At 50.1% G+C, this 19,364-nt stretch overlaps 5 non-coding genes and 3 pseudogenes across 5 annotated transcripts; all 8 read right to left on the reverse strand.

Annotated features, from left to right (window-relative positions):
• Positions 1–6,259: 6,259 nt before the first annotated feature.
• LOC131738931 (U2 spliceosomal RNA) lies at positions 6,260–6,450 on the reverse strand. Its single transcript, XR_009330099.1, has one exon. It is a non-coding gene; the product is annotated as a U2 spliceosomal RNA (small nuclear RNA).
• Positions 6,451–7,049: 599 nt separating this feature from the next.
• On the reverse strand, positions 7,050–7,240 carry LOC131739246 (U2 spliceosomal RNA). The gene has a single exon (XR_009330414.1). It is a non-coding gene; the product is annotated as a U2 spliceosomal RNA (small nuclear RNA).
• Positions 7,241–7,828: 588 nt separating this feature from the next.
• Positions 7,829–8,019, reverse strand: LOC131738319 (U2 spliceosomal RNA). Its single transcript, XR_009329883.1, has one exon. It is a non-coding gene; the product is annotated as a U2 spliceosomal RNA (small nuclear RNA).
• A 599-nt stretch (positions 8,020–8,618) lies between these two features.
• On the reverse strand, positions 8,619–8,773 carry LOC131738766 (U2 spliceosomal RNA; annotated as a pseudogene).
• A 4,213-nt stretch (positions 8,774–12,986) lies between these two features.
• Positions 12,987–13,177, reverse strand: LOC131739272 (U2 spliceosomal RNA). The gene has a single exon (XR_009330440.1). It is a non-coding gene; the product is annotated as a U2 spliceosomal RNA (small nuclear RNA).
• Positions 13,178–13,760: 583 nt separating this feature from the next.
• On the reverse strand, positions 13,761–13,951 carry LOC131738932 (U2 spliceosomal RNA). Its single transcript, XR_009330100.1, has one exon. It is a non-coding gene; the product is annotated as a U2 spliceosomal RNA (small nuclear RNA).
• A 598-nt stretch (positions 13,952–14,549) lies between these two features.
• On the reverse strand, positions 14,550–14,718 carry LOC131738826 (U2 spliceosomal RNA; annotated as a pseudogene).
• Positions 14,719–17,987: 3,269 nt separating this feature from the next.
• On the reverse strand, positions 17,988–18,163 carry LOC131738878 (U2 spliceosomal RNA; annotated as a pseudogene).
• Between the last annotated feature and the right edge of the window lie 1,201 nt (positions 18,164–19,364).

A 19,364-nucleotide genomic window follows, 5' to 3' on the forward strand; every position in this document is an offset into this window, starting at 1 on the left:
GGATCTGCTTGACAACATTGATGACACGCCAAACGCACTTAGCTGTGCTGGTATCGATTCCTCCCGCAGGCCCATAGAGCACAGTCTCAGCGGTCATCTTGGCCGTGTCAGCAAACCTGTTTAGGAAGACAGAGACAGAGAGCCAGACACTGCCAGCCACATCACACTCCCAGAAGATATGGGCTGGTGTTTCTCTCTTGCGGCACTTTGCATAGGGGCATGTTTCTACTTGGGCTAGTCCCCTCCTGAACATGAACGCTCGAGTGGGGAGTGCACTGTGGACGGTGTTCCATGCTATATCCTTCTGGACATTACTGAGGCAGCTGTGAGACACATTCTCCCAGATTTTTTGGCTTTGGGTGAGGGAGAAAGTAGCTACTTTTTCAATTTCCTGGGAACCGGCAAGATATTTAGTTACAGCCTTGTATTCCCAGGAGGCCAATTTTGCTTTATCTAAGCCCAATTTATATATAGTGTCCCTTAAGGTTCTATAATACAATGGGGGGTCCCAGGAGTACGGCACGGTGTTATCAATAGTGCAGAGGCCCAAGGCCCTGAGACAGGTGGCAAAATAGAAACGATTCATGTAACATACCTTCCTGTCCAGGGCCTGGATGTTCTTGATAGTTTGCGTGAGCCCCTGCACTCGGGTGAGCTGCACAACGTCCGGGACCCCCTTACCTCCCTTCTTGTCGGCTTTACTCAGGGTGGCTCGCTTTACCCTCTCCATCTTGCTGCCCCAGATAAAGCGGTGGATAATGCGGTCCACCACTTTTTTGGTGGTCCTGTCTGGGGGAAAGATTTTTCCTACATAAGAGAGGATGGGGAACAGTATAGACTTGGTTATTAATACTCTACCCGTCATTGTTAAGGATCTTGTGCTCCATCCGCCAATCTTTTTACGGACCTGGTTAATGGCCGCCGTCCAGCTCTGGGCCCCCGAGCTATTGTTCTCGAAAATGAGGCCCAGAATCTTGATTTTGTCCTTTTTGACAGGGTACATGTCCGACAGTTCCCTATCTACCTGCCAATTTTTAGACACGTAGACTTCGCTCTTGGACTTATTAATCACTGCCCCGGTCGCCGTGCAGTACTTCTCAAGGATATTACTAATCCGAGGTACCGACGATGTGTTGGTGCAAATGAGTGACACATCGTCCATATATGCTGTTGTTTTGACCTGGACCCCGTTGGATCCAGGCAGCTGGAAACCAGTTATATTGGTATCCCTACGAATTGCCTGCAGGAGGGGTTCAATGCACACGACATATAGCAGTGGGGATAGTGGGCAACCCTGTCTGACCCCTGACTGGATAGATATTTTACCAGTCAGGTGCCTGTTCACCAAGACTCGGGTACTAATGTTTGTATATATGGTTTTAACCCACTCCCTAAGTCCAGGAGCGAATTTCATCTGGTCCATCACTTTGTACATATATTCATGGCTTACCCTATCGAACGCCTTCTCCTGGTCAAGGTTGAACAGGCAGAGGGGATGGTTCCGTTCTCTAGAATAAGCCAGAATGTCCCTTGTTAACATTAAAATATCCGTGATGGACCTCCCTGGGACGCCACAAGCCTGGTCGGGGCCAATGACCAAAGGGAGGTGTACTTGTAGCCGGAGCATCAGAGCTTTGGCTAGTATCTTGTAATCCACGCAAAGGAGGCTGATTGGGCGCCAATTCCGTAGATCTTTAACTTCCCCTTTCTTATGAAGGAGAGTAATTACACTCTCCCGCATAGAAGGGCCCAACCGCTTCTCCCTGTAGACCGCTCTGTAGACCTCCGCTAAATGGACTTTTAGCGTGTCCCAAAAAAGATGGTAATACTCACCCGGGATGCCATCTGGACCTGGCGTCTTACCGGTGTTCATGGTCTTAACCGCCTGGGTGAGCTCCTCCAGCGTGAGTTCTGGGTCCTTCTCCTCCTCCTCCTCGTCCCGCACTGAGTCAGGCTCCAACTGGCTCAGGAACCACTCTATCAGGGTGTCATCTGTAGCTTTGATGTTATACAGGTCCCTATAGAAGTTCTCTACCACTTTTTTCACTCCCTCACTATCCTCTACTATCCTCCCCCTGCTGTCGAGCATGGAGGACATCAAGTGCCGCTTCTCCCTCGTTTTCTGGAAGAAGAAGCGAGTACACTTTTCGTCTTCCTCCATTTTTTGCACTTTTGCATTGTGCATGACCTTTCGTTGTTCCTCCCTACAAAGCACTGAAAGATCTAGCTTGGTCTGGGCTATCTCGTCGCTTACAGGGAACCCCCGAAGCTGAAGCAGGCTCAGACGCTGGAGGGCAGCATTCAGGTGTTTATATTTGGCCCTCCTTTCTTTTGCTTTCCTCTTGCCTGCTGCTATGAAATAACCCTTAGTTCTCATTTTGACCATCTCCCACCACTCTATAGGGGAGTTGAATAGGTCACGCAAAGTGGTCCACTCAACAAGCCTGCTCTTATAGGCTGCAGCTATGGAGGGGTCATCGAGTAAGGAAGTGTTTAATTTCCAAACCCCTGACCCCATCTGGGAGGTCTGAGGGACCTGCAATGTTACCTGCAGGAGCCTATGGTCAGAGAAGAAGACGGCCTGGGTGTCTACTGCCGTCTTCGTAAGGGAGCTGGTATGCAGGACGAGATCTATACGGGAGAAGGAGGTCCCAGATGAGCTCACCCAGGTAAAGGGAGGCACCAGGTCCTTACCTGCATCACACAGGGAGAAATCAAATATTACGGAGGACAAAACTCTACTAGAGCGGTCGTTGCGTGGCCTGCTCCGGTCTACGTCCCTCAGAGCACAATTGAAGTCACCTGACACGATGACGGGTACGTTCCCCAGCAGGAGTGGACGCAGCTGTGGAAAAAATTGAACTCTTTCGTTTTGGTTAGTGGGTGCGTAGACATTGACCAGTCTGAGGGGAGTGTTGTTGTATGTCACATCCACGCTCAGAATTCTACCAGGTTCTACCTCCCTGCTGCTGCGGGAGGTAATAAATGGATTTTTAAACAGGATACCTACTCCGTCGGCTCTGGCTATGTTGGAGCCCGACCAGAAGGAGTCCCCCAGGGTCCAACTCTCCTTCAGGTCCCTATAATCAGGGCTCGACGAAATACCACACTCCTGCAGAAAGATGAGATCTGCTTTCAAGTTAGCTAGATAGTTTAGTACATCAAATCTTTTTTGTGTCTCCCTGATGCTCCTGACATTAACAGACACACATATCAGGGCCATCAGGGTAGCTAACAAGAAAAGGAGTCGCTGCGTCCACCCCATAGCGACTATGATTGGGAGGTCGGGACACTCTTCCTACTCTTAGCTCTACGCTTGCTTCGAGGGGGCTTGGGCTTATTTGCAACTCCCATCACCCCTGAGAAGGTACTCACTGCTGCCTCGTCCAAGAAGGCACCGTCTTTATATGCACAGTACGTGGAGTTGTTGGGGCTATTCAACTCCCCACAAGGTAAGTCTGGTGGAACTTGCTCAGGGCCCCTCGGAACGTGTGGGTCAGCTTTGTCCTGGGGGGGGGTTATGACAGACAGCATTCTTTGGCTGTTACCGTCTGTTGAATTGGAGCTGTTAGCAGACTTCTGGCTTACCGCGTCCAGGGGTATTCCCATGTCCTCCAGTGCTGTATCTAGGAGGACCTCTAGGGGGCCCCTGGTTTTGCCCATACAAGGGAGGGGGTCAAGGATGCTTTGAAGGGAGGCCCTTCGCTTGAAGAGGGTCATTGCTACCGAGGTACTGCTGGTCAGGGAAGGTGTTGACCCCGACCTCTCCCTCGGTGCATTAGTGAACACCTCTTCTGCGAGGTGTGCTAGGGTTTGTGCCAACGACTGGGAAGGCTGGCTGGGGATGCCCTGGCTGGCTGCTACCTGCCCACTAGGCGGCAGTGTAGCCGTCCCACTCGCCTCCGTCTCTGCCTGCGAGGGCAAGACTGGGGACTTTGTGTGGACATTAGCTGGTTTTGGATCTATGGGGGCCACCTGCAACTTGCTGTCTTTGATCCTGATCTTCTTTCTTTTCCCCCCCTCGTCTCTACCCTTTCTTTTCCCCACCCTCTGCTGGTTCTTCACTCCCTTCCCCTCCTTCTCACTCTCACTTTCACTGTCGCTTTCGCTTTCCTCCCCCACGGACTCAATCCTTATGGCGTCATAACGAGAGCCGAGGGGGAGTGCTGGCGCTGAGAGGGCCCTACTCAGGGGGGGGCCGCTGCTGGGTCCGGGCTCCCTCCCTGCCTCGTGTTCTGCATCAGAGGAGCTACTGGAGGAGCTAGTGGAGTAGCTGTTGTACTCTCTCTCTGGGCTGGGGGAAGGGGTCCTCGTAAAACGGGACATGTCTCGGGGGCGGGGGGGTGAGGGGGGTGCTGGTGATGATGGTGGTGCTGGAGTCTGGGTCTTGGATACTGTTGGTGGTGATGTGGACTGATCTTTGTTACTTGCTCCCTCTTCCTGCTCAGGCCTAGGCTTGTTTGTGTTTGCCTTGCTGGCTCTGGCCATGTTGGCATAGGAAGAGGGGCAGTCCTTAAACAGGTGCCCCTTCTTTCCACACAAATTGCACTGCCTCTCTTCTCTGCAGTGGCTGGTCTCGTGGGGGGCGCCGCAGTTCCTGCACTTGACTACAGTACACGCGGCCGCCAGGTGTCCTAATTCCCCACATTTCCTGCAGAGTTTTGGCATCCCATTATAGAATACCAGCCCTCTGTTGGGCCCTAACACTATGGAGTTTGGAATGTGGCGGACGCCTCCAATGCCCGATGGGTCAACATTAAGGCGTACCAGCCACTTTCTGGCTCCTGTCCAAACCCCATCTTCATCTGTAATTTTCCTCCCTTCTGATGACACCCTCCCATAGCGGTTAAGCCATGTTGTAATATCATAGTCGCTAACAGCCTCATTGAAAAATTGGACAGTAACAACTTTCATTTCTCTGTCTGTCAGTGCATCCACACAAAATTCTTTGTATGGAGCGAGATATTTATTCTCCCCCCAAAAGGACCACATTTCTTGTAACTTTTGGGGGTTCCTAAAACTGACCTCAAACACTTCCTTAAGCCCTGGCAATTTCACCAAACAATTCAAGTCAGAAGGGGAAAAACCCATACCCCTCTGAAGAATGGTCCGGCTGAACTCCAGTCTCGTCAGTCCTGGTTCCGTTTCCTCTTGCTGGGTCCTTGTGAAGCGCACCGCATTGTGCCTCCTAGTCTCCTGGGTTGGCCGGAACGCCATCCTTCAGCTGGCTCCTCCGATTGGGGTGGGAAAAGCCTCTGGACGTCCGGGTTGTCTCTCTCTACGGAAAAGAAACAACGTAAGCAGCAAATCTGGGCAGTTGAAGGAACTATTACTTTAGTCCCTGAGGAGATGGTCGCCTCGCAAGAGGGACCCCCTCCCCAGGTGAACGGTGTCCTTCCCTGGCGGAGTAGGGGGCGCTGCTTGGCACCGAGACCACGTAGGAAGAATCGTGGCTGTGACGCCTCCTCGGGGTCCGGGGCCGCCCTCTGCTCCTCCCAGATGGCGCCCTCTGCTGGGCGCCTGCTGCTCTCTCGGTCTGGATCTCGATTACAATCAAGGGCTGGGGATGAGGTCGTCTAGGTCATCAAAGGGTCCTCAAAGGTCGTCTGGATGGTAGGTCCTCCTTCTCTCTAACTCCAGGAACGTCTGGAAAAGCCTGAAAAAGAAAAAAACTGGAACCGCCTGAAAAAGAAAAAACTGCTCTCAACAGTCAACAAAAATCTTGAAAGACCCTCGGCCTGGATTGGGCAAGCCAAAACCAGACTGAGCATTAGTCTTCCAAAAAGTTGCCGAGCTGAAGAAAGCCAGTCAAAAATAAAAAAAAATTCTGTTCCTCCTCACCCGAACAAACCTCTCACAGACCCTCGGAGGGAGCGGGCAATGCCACTACCCTCTAAGCCTTAGTCTTAGAAAGATTTATTCGAACTGAAGAGAAACCAGAGTATATGGCTGGCTAAGAAGGACCTGGCATAGGGACATGTTCCACCACACTTGTCTGGTTAGCTGCATGCTCCCAGGAAACAACCTGCTGCTGTCTACATCATCACCACATGTGAATAAAAGAAAGAAAGACAGCAAGAAAGAGAGAAAGAAAGAGAGAAAGAGAGAAAGAAAGAGAGAAAGAAAGAAAGAGGGAAAGAAAAAAAAAAGAAGTAAAACGGCGGGAAAACTTGCATCAACACTGGCACTCTCCCTCCAGCAGGGGTAGACAAAATGCTCACAGGAGAGATCCAGATCTGACTTTGACCAACGTTAGAGAAAGGTGTGCACCGTTCCCGGAGGTACTGCAATACCGGGCCGATGCGTGGAGTGGACGGAGCAAGCCCCTGTTCCATCTCCCGATTCCAAAAATCAATTTAATATATGGTCCCCTGATAGGGGACGTATCAGATATTAAACTGATAAGAACAGATACTACACTTGATCTTAGCCAAAAGGCCGAGAAGCGATGGCGACTTGGCCCTTGCCCGGGGCACCCCAGCCCGGACGGCACAGGGGGATTCAAAGGTGGGTGCAAAATTCCAAGCACAAGCAGACCCCCAAAAAACGGGCTGCTGCTTCCAGAGGGGAAATGTGCAATTTAAGCAGGAGAAAACAAAACAAAGCAAAAACACACACATAACACCAAAAACAAAACATAAACTGGCGGAGTGCGTCTTACAAATAGTCATGCCAAGCTGCTATGCTGTGCAAGGTGCCTTGGGTAACTACAACTGTGCCTCGCTGGCTGGCTGGCTTGCTAAGAAGGTCCTGGCATAGGGACATGTTCCACCACACTTGTCTGGTTAGCTGCATGCTCCCAGGAAACAACCTGCTGCTGTCTACATCATCACCACATGTGAATAAAAGAAAGAAAGACAGCAAGAAAGAAAGAGAGAAAGAAAGAGAGAAAGAGAGAAAGAAAGAGAGAAAGAAAGAAAGAGAGAAAGAAAAAAAAAAGAAGTAAAACGGCGGGAAAACTTGCATCAACACTGGCACTCTCCCTCCAGCAGGGGTAGACAAAATGCTCACAGGAGAGATCCAGATCTGACTTTGACCAACGTTAGAGAAAGGTGTGCACCGTTCCCGGAGGTACTGCAATACCGGGCCGATGCGTGGAGTGGACGGAGCAAGCCCCTGTGCCATCTCCCGATTCCAAAAATCAATTTAATATATGGTCCCCTGATAGGGGACGTATCAGATATTAAACTGATAAGAACAGATACTACACTTGATCTTAGCCAAAAGGCCGAGAAGCGATGGCGACTTGGCCCTTGCCCGGGGCCCCCCAGCCCGGACGGCACAGGGGGATTCAAAAGGTGGGTGCAAAATTTCAAGCACAAGCAGACCCCAAAAAAACGGGCTGCTGCTTCCAGAGGGGAAATGTGCAATTTAAGCAGGAGAAAACAAAACAAAGCAAAAACACACACATAACACCAAAAACAAAACATAAACTGGCGGAGTGCGTCTTACAAATAGTCATGCCAAGCTGCTATGCTGTGCAAGGTGCCTTGGGTAACTACAACTGTGCCTCGCTGGCTGGCTGGCTTGCTAAGAAGGTCCTGGCATAGGGACATGTTCCACCACACTTGTCTGGTTAGCTGCATGCTCCCAGGAAACAACCTGCTGCTGTCTACATCATCACCACATGTGAATAAAAGAAAGAAAGACAGCAAGAAAGAAAGAGAGAAAGAAAGAGAGAAAGAGAGAAAGAAAGAAAGAGAGAAAGAAAAAAAAAAGAAGTAAAACGGCGGGAAAACTTGCATCAACACTGGCACTCTCCCTCCAGCAGGGGTAGACAAAATGCTCACAGGAGAGATCCAGATCTGACTTTGACCAACGTTAGAGAAAGGTGTGCACCGTTCCTGGAGGTACTGCAATACCGGGCCGATGCGTGGAGTGGACGGAGCAAGCCCATGTTCCATCTCCCGATTCCAAAAATCAATTTAATATATGGTCCCCTGATAGGGGACGTATCAGATATTAAACTGATAAGAACAGATACTACACTTGATCTTAGCCAAAAGGCCGAGAAGCGATGGCGACTTGGCCCTTGCCCGGGGCCCCCCAGCCCGGACGGCACAGGGGGATTCAAAGGTGGGTGCAAAATTCCAAGCACAAGCAGACCCCCAAAAAACGGGCTGCTGCTTCCAGAGGGGAAATGTGCAATTTAAGCAGGAGAAAACAAAACAAAGCAAAAACACACACATAACACCAAAAACAAAACATAAACTGGCGGAGTGCGTCTTACAAATAGTCATGCCAAGCTGCTATGCTGTGCAAGGTGCCTTGGGTAACTACAACTGTGCCTCGCTGGCTGGCTGGCTTGCTAAGAAGGTCCTGGCATAGGGACATGTTCCACCACACTTGTCTGGTTAGCTGCATGCTCCCAGGAAACAACCTGCTGCTGTCTACATCATCACCACATGTGAATAAAAGAAAGAAAGACAGCAAGAAAGAAAGAGAGAAAGAAAGAGAGAAAGAGAGAAAGAAAGAGAGAAAGAAAGAAAGAGAGAAAGAAAAAAAAAAGAAGTAAAACGGCGGGAAAACTTGCATCAACACTGGCACTCTCCCTCCAGCAGGGGTAGACAAAATGCTCACAGGAGAGATCCAGATCTGACTTTGACCAACGTTAGAGAAAGGTGTGCACCGTTCCCGGAGGTACTGCAATACCGGGCCGATGCGTGGAGTGGACTGAGCAAGCCCCTGTTCCATCTCCCGATTCCAAAAATCAATTTAATATATGGTCCCCTGATAGGGGACGTATCAGATATTAATACTCTTTTATTGAGATTTTACATTTTTTACATTTACACCCATTCGTTTTTTTCATTCATTTTACATTTCTTTTAAAGATGACATTCATGCATACAGACATACATTTTGTTTTAAAAGCATTTAAAACACATTTAAAAACACCAAGACAATTGTGCTTTATACATGGTTAAAACAGACACAGATTAAAATCGACATGAAAAAAACCTGTGCTGCTTTAAAAGTGACTGGAAAAAAAGAACCATCTATAAAAAACCAGTGCTTGTGAGGGCCGGGGAGTGCTCTCTAAAAAGGTTCAAAAGTGAACATAAAACTATATTACTAAAACAGGGACAGGGGAAAAGGGACAGTGTATAAAACAGTGAGTTAAAATTCTAAAATTTTAAAACACTTAAAATGTAACTTTTAATAGTTTACATTAAAAATCTTAAAGATACATAAAACAAAACAAAACAAAATCAAATAAAACATTCAAATTAAATCAAAGGTCCATAAAACTGAAACAAAAAGACTACATAAAACCAGGGCACCGTTGAAAAACGGTCATGCCAGCTAAAAAGGGCGGAATGCTGGCATGACAAAATAAATAAAAGGCTTAGCGGTGCCCCGTAGTCCCGCTCCTAGGAGCTAGCGGTTCCAGTTTTTTCCTTTATTCCATCTTCACGTCCTGAAGTCCGGCGATCCTCCACTCCGCGCAGGCCTTGTCCTTCCCGAGGGTCCGGATGTCCAGAATTACAAAGTCCTTGATAAGAGTTTGTGCCCTTCTGGTCGTGGTGATAGTGTCTAGCTCCTGCTTGTGATAGACACAGACGTTACGGCCTTCCCACAGGATCTGCTTGACAACATTGATGACACGCCAAACGCACTTAGCTGTGCTGGTAGTGATTCCTCCCGCAGGCCCATAGAGCACAGTCTCAGCGGTCATCTTGGCCGTGTCAGCAAACCTGTTTAGGAAGACAGAGACAGAGAGCCAGACACTGCCAGCCACATCACACTCCCAGAAGATATGGGCTGGTGTTTCTCTCTTGCGGCACTTTGCATAGGGGCATGTTTCTACTTGGGCTAGTCCCCTCCTGAACATGAACGCTCGAGTGGGGAGTGCACTGTGGACGGTGTTCCATGCTATATCCTTCTGGACATTACTGAGGCAGCTGTGAGACACATTCTCCCAGATTTTTTGGCTTTGGGTGAGGGAGAAAGTAGCTACTTTTTCAATTTCCTGGGAACCGGCAAGATATTTAGTTACAGCCTTGTATTCCCAGGAGGCCAATTTTGCTTTATCTAAGCCCAATTTATATATAGTGTCCCTTAAGGTTCTATAATACAATGGGGGGTCCCAGGAGTACGGCACGGTGTTATCAATAGTGCAGAGGCCCAAGGCCCTGAGACAGGTGGCAAAATAGAAACGATTCATGTAACATACCTTCCTGTCCAGGGCCTGGATGTTCTTGATAGTTTGCGTGAGCCCCTGCACTCGGGTGAGCTGCACAACGTCCGGGACCCCCTTACCTCCCTTCTTGTCGGCTTTACTCAGAGTGGCTCGCTTTACCCTCTCCATCTTGCTGCCCCAGATAAAGCGGTGGATAATGCGGTCCACCACTTTTTTGGTGGTCCTGTCTGGGGGAAAGATTTTTCCTACATAAGAGAGGATGGGGAACAGTATAGACTTGGTTATTAATACTCTACCCGTCATTGTTAAGGATCTTGTGCTCCATCCACCAATCTTTTTACGGACCTGGTTAATGGCCGCCGTCCAGCTCTGGGCCCCCGAGCTATTGTTCTCGAAAATGAGGCCCAGAATCTTGATTTTGTCCTTTTTGACAGGGTACATGTCCGACAGTTCCCTATCTACCTGCCAATTTTTAGACACGTAGACTTCGCTCTTGGACTTATTAATCACTGCCCCGGTCGCCGTGCAGTACTTCTCAAGGATATTACTAATCCGAGGTACCGACGATGTGTTGGTGCAAATGAGTGACACATCGTCCATATATGCTGTTGTTTTGACCTGGACCCCGTTGGATCCAGGCAGCTGGAAACCAGTTATATTGGTATCCCTACGAATTGCCTGCAGGAGGGGTTCAATGCACACGACATATAGCAGTGGGGATAGTGGGCAACCCTGTCTGACCCCTGACTGGATAGATATTTTACCAGTCAGGTGCCTGTTCACCAAGACTCGGGTACTAATGTTTGTATAGATGGTTTTAACCCACCCCCTAAGTCCAGGAGCGAATTTCATCTGGTCCATCACTTTGTACATATATTCATGGCTTACCCTATCGAACGCCTTCTCCTGGTCAAGGTTGAACAGGCAGAGGGGATGGTTCCGTTCTCTAGAATAAGCCAGAATGTCCCTTGTTAACATTAAAATATCCGTGATGGACCTCCCTGGGACGCCACAAGCCTGGTCGGGGCCAATGACCAAAGGGAGGTGTACTTGTAGCCGGAGCATCAGAGCTTTGGCTAGTATCTTGTAATCCACGCAAAGGAGGCTGATTGGGCGCCAATTCCGTAGATCTTTAACTTCCCCTTTCTTATGAAGGAGAGTAATTACACTCTCCCGCATAGAAGGGCCCAACCGCTTCTCCCTGTAGACCGCTCTGTAGACCTCCGCTAAATGGACTTTTAGCGTGTCCCAAAAAAGATGGTAATACTCACCCGGGATGCCATCTGGACCTGGCGTCTTACCGGTGTTCATGGTCTTAACCGCCTGGGTGAGCTCCTCCAGCGTGAGTTCTGGGTCCTTCTCCTCCTCCTCGTCGTCCCGCACTGAGTCAGGCTCCAACTGGCTCAGGAACCACTCTATCAGGGTGTCATCTGTAGCTTTGATGTTATACAGGTCCCTATAGAAGTTCTCTACCACTTTTTTCACTCCCTCACTATCCTCTACTATCCTCCCCCTGCTGTCAAGCATGGAGAACATCAAGTGCCGCTTCTCCCTCGTTTTCTGGAAGAAGAAGCGAGTACACTTTTCGTCTTCCTCCATTTTTTGCACTTTTGCATTGTGCATGACCTTTCGTTGTTCCTCCCTACAAAGCACTGAAAGATCTAGCTTGGTCTGGGCTATCTCGTCGCTTACAGGGAACCCCCGAAGCTGAAGCAGGCTCAGACGCTGGAGGGCAGCATTCAGGTATTTATATTTGGCCCTCCTTTCTTTGGCTTTCCTCTTGCCTGCTGCTATGAAATAACCCTTAGTTCTCATTTTGACCATCTCCCACCACTCTATAGGGGAGTTGAATAGGTCACGCAAAGTGGTCCACTCAACAAGCCTGCTCTTATAGGCTGCAGCTATGGAGGGGTCATCGAGTAAGGAGGTGTTTAATTTCCAGACCCCTGACCCCATCTGGGAGGTCTGAGGGACCTGCAATGTTACCTGCAGGAGCCTATGGTCAGAGAAGAAGACGGCCTGGGTGTCTACTGCCGTCTTCGTAAGGGAGCTGGTATGCAGGACGAGATCTATACGGGAGAAGGAGGTCCCAGATGAGCTCACCCAGGTAAAGGGAGGCACCAGGTCCTTACCTGCATCACACAGGGAGAAATCAGATATTACGGAGGACAAAACTCTACTAGAGCGGTCGTTGCGTGGCCTGCTCCGGTCTACGTCCCTCAGAGCACAATTGAAGTCACCTGACACGATGACGGGTACGTTCCCCAGCAGGAGTGGACGCAGCTGTGGAAAAAATTGAACTCTTTCGTTTTGGTTAGTGGGTGCGTAGACATTGACCAGTCTGAGGGGAGTGTTGTTGTATGTCACATCCACGCTCAGAATTCTACCAGGTTCTACCTCCCTGCTGCTGCGGGAGGTAATAAATGGGTTTTTAAACAGGATACCTACTCCGTCGGCTCTGGCTATGTTGGAGCCCGACCAGAAGGAGTCCCCCAGGGTCCAACTCTCCTTCAGGTCCCTATAATCAGGGCTCGACGAAATACCACACTCCTGCAGAAAGATGAGATCTGCTTTCAAGTTAGCTAGATAGTTTAGTACATCAAATCTTTTTTGTGTCTCCCTGATGCTCCTGACATTAACAGACACACATATCAGGGCCATCAGGGTAGCTAACAAGAAAAGGAGTCGCTGCGTCCAGAAAGAGAGAAAGAAAGAAAGAAAGAAAAAAAAAAGAAGTAAAACGGCGGGAAAACTTGCATCAACACTGGCACTCTCCCTCCAGCAGGGGTAGACAAAATGCTCACAGGAGAGATCCAGATCTGACTTTGACCAACGTTAGAGAAAGGTGTGCACCATTCCCGGAGGTACTGCAATACCGGGCCGATGCGTGGAGTGGACGGAGCAAGCCCCTGTTCCATCTCCCGATTCCAAAAATCAATTTAATATATGGTCCCCTGATAGGGGACGTATCAGATATTAAACTGATAAGAACAGATACTACACTTGATCTTAGCCAAAAGGCCGAGAAGCGATGGCGACTTGGCCCTTGCCCGGGGCCCCCCAGCCCGGACGGCACAGGGGGATTCAAAGGTGGGTGCAAAATTTCAAGCACAAGCAGACCCCAAAAAAACGGACTGCTGCTTCCAGAGGGGAAATGTGCAATTTAAGCAGGAGAATACAAAACAAAGCAAAAACACACACATAACACCAAAAACAAAACATAAACTGGCGGAGTGCGTCTTACAAATAGTCATGCCAAGCTGCTATGCTGTGCAAGGTGCCTTGGGTAACTACAACTGTGCCTCGCTGGCTGGCTGGCTTGCTAAGAAGGTCCTGGCATAGGGACATGTTCCACCACACTTGTCTGGTTAGCTGCATGCTCCCAGGAAACAACCTGCTGCTGTCTACATCATCACCACATGTGAATAAAAGAAAGAAAGACAGCAAGAAAGAAAGAGAGAAAGAAAGAGAGAAAGAGAGAAAGAAAGAGAGAAAGAAAAAAAAAAGAAGTAAAACGGCGGGAAAACTTGCATCAACACTGGCACTCTCCCTCCAGCAGGGGTAGACAAAATGCTCACAGGAGAGATCCAGATCTGACTTTGACCAACGTTAGAGAAAGGTGTGCACCGTTCCCGGAGGTACTGCAATACCGGGCCGATGCGTGGAGTGGACGGAGCAAGCCCCTGTTCCATCTCCCGATTCCAAAAATCAATTTAATATATGGTCCCCTGATAGGGGACGTATCAGATATTAAACTGATAAGAACAGATACTACACTTGATCTTAGCCAAAAGGCCGAGAAGCGATGGCGACTTGGCCCTTGCCCGGGGCCCCCCAGCCCGGACGGCACAGGGGGATTCAAAGGTGGGTGCAAAATTCCAAGCACAAGCAGACCCCCAAAAAACGGGCTGCTGCTTCCAGAGGGGAAATGTGCAATTTAAGCAGGAGAAAACAAAACAAAGCAAAAACACACACATAACACCAAAAACAAAACATAAACTGGCGGAGTGCGTCTTACAAATAGTCATGCCAAGCTGCTATGCTGTGCAAGGTGCCTTGGGTAACTACAACTGTGCCTCGCTGGCTGGCTGGCTTGCTAAGAAGGTCCTGGCATAGGGATATGTTCCACCACACTTGTCTGGTTAGCTGCATGCTCCCAGGAAACAACCTGCTGCTGTCTACATCATCACCACATGTGAATAAAAGAAAGAAAGACAGCAAGAAAGAAAGAGAGAAAGAAAGAGAGAAAGAGAGAAAGAAAGAGAGAAAGAAAGAAAGAGAGAAAGAAAAAAAAAGAAGTAAAACAGCGGGAAAACTTGCATCAACACTGGCACTCTCCCTCCAGCAGGGGTATACAAAATGCTCACAGGAGAGATCCAGATCTGACTTTGACCAACGTTAGAGAAAGGTGTGCACCGTTCCCGGAGGTACTGCAATACCGGGCCGATGCGTGGAGTGGACAGAGCAAGCCCCTGTTCCATCTCCCGATTCCAAAAATCAATTTAATATATGGTCCCCTGATAGGGGACTGTGACAAAGACGGCTGCAGGGAGGAACTCAGACCAGAGAGAGAAACACACAGACAGACGGTGATGATGAGAGAAACTGAGTGCGATGGTTGCACTCAGCGTTTAATAACAAAATAAAAAGGTTTAACAAACAGAACACAAAACAGGACACGGCACTACACGCCAAAATAAACAGGTAGACAAAACGGACTAAACACTTAACAAACGGTGCACGGAGACAAACAAACACGGTGAGTACAAACAACTATTATAGTTAAGCTTTCTTTCACTATTTAGTTTCTCCTTCTCCACACCCGTTCTCCACTCACCGAACACCAACCCCCAGTGAGTGAAAACATGCAGCTTTTATGCAGTTGTACCGAGATTCGATTGCTAGTCAATCATTCAATTGGAATCTCGGTACAACTGCACGTGAATTAATTAAAGTGCAATTCCCCGTGCTCACATATTACTTTTTACTTGCACGTGATGTGATGTGCCATCCCCGTGCCTAAATACAAATATACAATTTACACACACGTGAAACACAGACCGCTTATATCCCGTGTACCAATGCCTATACACCAACATTTACACACAACACGTAACATAACATACACAGGGGGGGCACTTTGCCACATATACCCCCCCTTGTGCAACGCACACATGGCCTCAACGGCCACCTCCCCCCTTAAATACCCAGCAGTCCAGGCAAAAGTCTCGGGCTGGGAAGGGAGGCTTCAGTGGGCCCATGGCTGGAAATGCTGTCAGCTCCCCTGCCGGTAGTGGCACGGCTGACAGCATGCTGGTCCCGTCCTGCAGCGAAAAAGCTGCTGGGGCAGGTGGTCCCCCGACCTCCCCCTTCTTCATAGCCGGCAGCTCCCTCCTGTGGGGCTCCGGCCACAAGAACTCCTGCAGCGAAACTGCTGCTGGGGAAAGTGGTCTCCAGACCTCCTCCCCCTTCTTCGTGGCCGGCAGCTCCCCTTTCTGGGGCTCCGGCCACCGTACTCCCTGCGGAGGTACGGGCAGCAGAGGCAGCTCCAGCTCCTCTGCTCCTGGCGGTGGTGGTGGTGGAGGCAGAGGCAGCTCCAGCTCCTCTGCTCCTGGCGGTGGTGGAGGCAGAGGCAGCTCCAGCTCCTCTGCTCCTGGCGGTGGTGGAGGCAGAGGCAGCTCCTGCTCCTCTGCTCCTTGCAGTGGTGGTGGCGGAGGCAGCGGCAGCTCCTGCTCCTCTGCTCCTTGCGGTGGTGGTGGTGGAGGCAGAGGCAGCTCCAGCTCCTCTGCTCCTGGCGGTGGTGGAGGCAGAGGCAGCTCCAGCTCCTCTGCTCCTGGCGGTGGTGGAGGCAGAGGCAGCTCCAGCTCCTCTGCTCCTGGCGGTGGTGGAGGCAGAGGCAGCTCCTGCTCCTCTCCCTCGGGTGGTGGTGGAGGCAGAGGCAGCTCCTGCTCCTCTCCCTCGGGTGGTGGAGGCAGAGGCAGCTCCTGCTCCTCTCCCTCGGGTGGTGGAGGCAGAGGCAGCTCCTGCTCCTCTCCCTCGGGTGGTGGTGGAGGCAGAGGCAGCTCCTGCTCCTCTCCCTCGGGTGGTGGTGGAGGCAGAGGCAGCTCCTGCTCCTCTCCCTCGGGTGGTGGTGGAGGCAGAGGCAGCTCCTGCTCCTCTCCCTCGGGTGGTGGTGGAGGCGCTGCCGGCTCCTCCGACAGCGGGGGTAGGGCTGGTGGCGGGCGTCTCCGCTGGGCTCCCTTCAGCAGCAAAAACAGCGGCTGCTGTGGAGCCTGAGCTTCACGCCCTCGTCCCTCCCAAAAAAAAATAGGGGTTTGGGCCTTCAGCTCCTCCCCTCCGGACACAGGACGCACCGACTCCTCCCTCTCGGGCCGTGGACGCACCGACTCCTCCCTCTCGGGCCGTGGACGCACCGACTCCTCCCTCTCGGGCCGTGGACGCACCGACTCCTCCCTTTTGGGCCGTGGACGCACCGACTCCTCCCTCTTGGGACGTGGACGCACCGACTCCTCCCTCTTGGGACGTGGACGCACCGACTCCTCCCTCTTGGGACGTGGACGTTCGGGCTCCTCCCACTCGGGCTGTGGACGTTCGGGCTCCTCCCACTCGGGCTGTGGACGTTCGGGCTCCTCCCACTCGGGCTGTGGACGTTCGGGCTCCTCCCACTCGGGCTGTGGACGTTCGGGCTCCTCCCACTCGGGCTGTGGACGTTCGGGCTCCTCCCACTCGGGCTGTGGACGTTCGGGCTCCTCCCACTCGGGCTGTGGACGTTCGGGCTCCTCCCACTCGGGCTGTGGACGTTCGGGCTCCTCCCACTCGGGCTGTGGACGTTCGGGCTCCTCCCACTCAGGCGCAGGACGTTCGGGCTCCTCCCACTCAGGCGCAGGACGTTCGGGCTCCTCCCACTCAGGCGCAGGACGTTCGGGCTCCTCCTCCCCTGGCTCCTGCTCTGGGCAGTCCTCGTCCTCATGCCCATATGCAATGCACATGGTGCACCACCTTGGCTCCCTCTGCTTCCTCCTCATTTTTCCCCCTCTCTGCCTCCTTCTGCTCACCTTCCTCCTTTGGGCTGGTTCCTCCTCCTCTTCCTGGAAGGGGCAGACAGCCACCGTGTGCCCATACACCCCGCAGGCAAGGCACCAACCTTGGTCCTCCAACCTGCCGAGGAGATCCTCCAGCTCACTGCAGCCGTCTCTCCAGTTCCAGCCTTCCATTTTTTTTTTTTTTTTTTTTTTTATTTATTTTTTTTTTTATTTACTTTTCCACAAAAAAAAAACTGCGGTTCCCGCTCTGGCCTGAGCCCTGGAGGCGCTGTTATCCCGGTTCTGACACCACGTGTGACAAAGACGGCTGCAGGGAGGAACTCAGACCAGAGAGAGAAACACACAGACAGACGGTGATGATGAGAGAAACTGAGTGCGATGGTTGCACTCAGCGTTTAATAACAAAATAAAAAGGTTTAACAAACAGAACACAAAACAGGACACGGCACTACACGCCAAAATAAACAGGTAGACAAAACGGACTAAACACTTAACAAACGGTGCACGGAGACAAACAAACACGGTGAGTACAAACAACTATTATAGTTAAGCTTTCTTTCACTATTTAGTTTCTCCTTCTCCACACCCGTTCTCCACTCACCGAACACCAACCCCCAGTGAGTGAAAACATGCAGCTTTTATGCAGTTGTACCGAGATTCGATTGCTAGTCAATCATTCAATTGGAATCTCGGTACAACTGCACGTGAATTAATTAAAGTGCAATTCCCCGTGCTCACATATTACTTTTTACTTGCACGTGATGTGATGTGCCATCCCCGTGCCTAAATACAAATATACAATTTACACACACGTGAAACACAGACCGCTTATATCCCGTGTACCAATGCCTATACACCAACATTTACACACAACACGTAACATAACATACACAGGGGGGGCACTTTGCCACAGGGACGTATCAGATATTAAACTGATAAGAACAGATACTACACTTGATCTTAGCCAAAATACTCTTTTATTGAGATTTTACATTTTTTACATTTACACCCATTCGTTTTTTCATTCATTTTACATTTCTTTTAAAGATGACATTCATGCGTACAGACATACATTTTGTTTTAAAAGCATTTAAAACACATTTAAAAACACCAAGACAATTGTGCTTTGTACATGGTTAAAACAGACACAGATTAAAATCAACATGAAAAAAACCTGTGCTGTTTTAAAAGTGACTGGAAAAAAAGAACCATCTATAAAAAACCAGTGCTTGTGAGGGCCGGGGAGTGCTCTCTAAAAAAGTGAACATAAACCTAGATCTAAAACAGGGACAGGGGAAAAAGGGACAGTGTATAAACAGTGAGTTAAAATTCTAAAATTTTAAAACACTTAAAATGTAACTTTTAATAGTTTACATTAAAAATCTTAAAGATACATAAAACAAAACAAAACAAAATCAAATAAAACATTCAACGTAAATCAAATAAAAGTCCATAAAACTGAAACAAAAGACTACATAAAACCAGGGCACCGTTGAAAAACGGTCATGCCAGCTAAAAAGGGCGGAATGCTGGCATGACAAAATAAATAAAAGGCTTAGCGTTGCCCCGTAGTCCCGCTCCTAGGAGCTAGCGGTTCCAGTTTTTTCCTTTATTCCATCTTCACGTCCTGAAGTCCGGCGATCCTCCACTCCGCGCAGGCCTTGTCCTTCCCGAGGGTCCGCATGTCCAGAATTACAAAGTCCTTGATAAGAGTTTGTGCCCTTCTGGTCGTGGTGATAGTGTCTAGCTCCTGCTTGTGATAGACACAGACGTTACGGCCTTCCCACAGGATCTGCTTGACAACATTGATGACACGCCAAACGCACTTAGCTGTGCTGGTAGTGATTCCTCCCGCAGGCCCATAGAGCACAGTCTCAGCGGTCATCTTGGCCGTGTCAGCAAACCTGTTTAGGAAGACAGAGACAGAGAGCCAGACACTGCCAGCCACATCACACTCCCAGAAGATATGGGCTGGTGTTTCTCTCTTGCGGCACTTTGCATAGGGGCATGTTTCTACTTGGGCTAGTCCCCTCCTGAACATGAACGCTCGAGTGGGGAGTGCACTGTGGACGGTGTTCCATGCTATATCCTTCTGGACATTACTGAGGCAGCTGTGAGACACATTCTCCCAGATTTTTTGGCTTTGGGTGAGGGAGAAAGTAGCTACTTTTTCAATT

This window comes from Acipenser ruthenus, chromosome 10 (genome assembly GCF_902713425.1).
Source record: "Acipenser ruthenus chromosome 10, fAciRut3.2 maternal haplotype, whole genome shotgun sequence".
Taxonomy (NCBI): Eukaryota; Metazoa; Chordata; class Actinopteri; order Acipenseriformes; family Acipenseridae; genus Acipenser; species Acipenser ruthenus.